The sequence below is a fragment of the Echinops telfairi genome, unplaced genomic scaffold, assembly GCF_000313985.2.
Source record: "Echinops telfairi isolate 266 unplaced genomic scaffold, ASM31398v2 ScPeMD7_1;HRSCAF=3_0, whole genome shotgun sequence".
Lineage (NCBI taxonomy): Eukaryota > Metazoa > Chordata > Mammalia > Afrosoricida > Tenrecidae > Echinops > Echinops telfairi.
Window position 1 is genome coordinate 82,663,945 of NW_022103896.1, and position 1,943 is coordinate 82,665,887.

At 38.1% G+C, this 1,943-nt stretch overlaps 1 protein-coding gene across 4 annotated transcripts in view; it reads right to left on the reverse strand.

Annotated features, from left to right (window-relative positions):
- RB1CC1 (RB1 inducible coiled-coil 1) overlaps positions 1–1,943 on the reverse strand; it is a 94,835-nt gene that overhangs the window by 13,490 nt on the left and 79,402 nt on the right. The gene's annotated exons all lie outside the window — the stretch shown is intronic.

Sequence of the window (1,943 nt, forward strand, 5' to 3'; positions counted from 1 at the left end):
ACAATTTTTTGCAAATTTCAAAGGGACATCTTCCCAAATCATTACAAGCTTACATAACTTGGCCCACACAAAGAAGTAACAATTTTTAGATCAAGCAAGCATTTTAAGAAAAGTCAAAAAGACTTCAAAGACCATCAAACTTGATAAAGGAAGAAACTGAAATGTGGAAACTAGTAGAAAAAGACCAAAGAACTGCCATTGATGACAACAGCTACTGCCCTTGAGACCTCACACGGCTTGGCATTTTTATTTTAAGCTATTATCTTGAACTCAGCATTCAGCTCAATGGGTGTCAAAAGCGTTTTATGATCAGCTAGCTCAAAGAGCTGATCTTATTTTAAGTAAGAGCTGAGTGACATTGATTTTATAAAACTAATTGTAAGTGGGGATGAGTATTAGATTTATGGTAGAAAAGACAGCTCAGAAGACAACAGGTCTGCTTGTTAGGATTTCATGGAGATGTTATCGAGTGGGTTACAAGTTGTGCTGTTAAAGACAGGGCCAGCAGTTCCACCAGCTGATCTGTGGGGAAAAGATGGGGTTTCCTGATCCCCCAAATGATTTACAGCCTCAGAAATCCAGAGGGGTTTCTACTCTGTCCTATCGGGTCCCCGTGAGTCAGAATTCAACTGATGACAATGAATTTTGAGATCACAAGGGGGATAATCTTCATAGCTTTTTCGTGAAGGACAGAAGATCATAGGAACTTCCTACGAAAAAGTTTTATGTAGTTTATTAAACGCCCATATTCGTTCACTCATAGAACATTTACTATCGTCTTAAACAGGATGAGAGGAAGGCAAAAACAAACACACAGTATTATCCAGATGGGGGAGACTATTGGCAAAGTGTCAGAGTGGTATCAAAGGGTTTGCTGATACAAAACTTAGTAAGGGCATGGGAGGTGAAAGAAAACTGTCACACATGTATAGGAAGTGGCAAATGAAAGCATCAGTTACACGTAGGACTACTCGAGGGAGAACGGGTCATCACTGGGGTATGAGCATTGTGGTACACAGAGGAGCTTAGATTGGTTGGTGCATGGACTTCTGGAAAGTAGTCAGGACATGAATCATGTCTATGCAAACCCCATACGGTGTTCTCCATGAAGGACACGCCCAGCAAGCCCTCAAGGAAGATTGTCCCTCCCCAAGTATAGCCCTGAACTTGTCCCTTCAAGGAGTGTGATTTAAACCCCTAGAGCAGTGTCTCCCAATGCCAGTGATAATGGGTCTGGCTTTGAGAAGGTTTCCGAAGCACATACCGACTTTTATTTTGGATTACAGATTTTTAATTGCCACGGTGGCACTGAATAATCTATTTTCTTTTCTGAAAAGGGGGCAGTATGCCAAAATAAGTTTGGGAGCCTATGCCCTAGAAGATGCTAAAATTACCATTATAATCAAATCAGAGTACAAAATTGTTTGCGGAAGGGTCTAGGAGCTACATTCATTAGTGCACAGGTCTAGATCAAGGTTATGCCAGAAAAATAGCTTTCCATTTTGATGTTTGTATGGTAAAGGATTCTATGCATTTATAGCAATACTTTTAATTCACTCTTGTACTTATTAGAAATAAGGATTTAGATTTTAAGAAACACTGTGAATTCAGCTGCAAATTTTATGAAATTGTGATTTTACATTGAAGTGATTTATATTTCCTGTGTATGAGGATAGTCTTTGGATTCCTTTGTAATTACTAGCAACCATCTACTTGTACTGTTTACTATTCTAGGTGCTAGAATACAATGATGAACAAAACTGATGAAGATTCTTGCAAAATACAGCTTATACACTACTGAGGATATAGAGAGTCGTGTCTGGAGTAGGTAGTTCTAAATATTCTTAAATTGTTTTTCTCTACTTACAGAAACACTAACTAGGCTTAAGATTGTATGATTTATAAATTATTAAAAGGTAAGAGTAATATACAATGCAAAATAA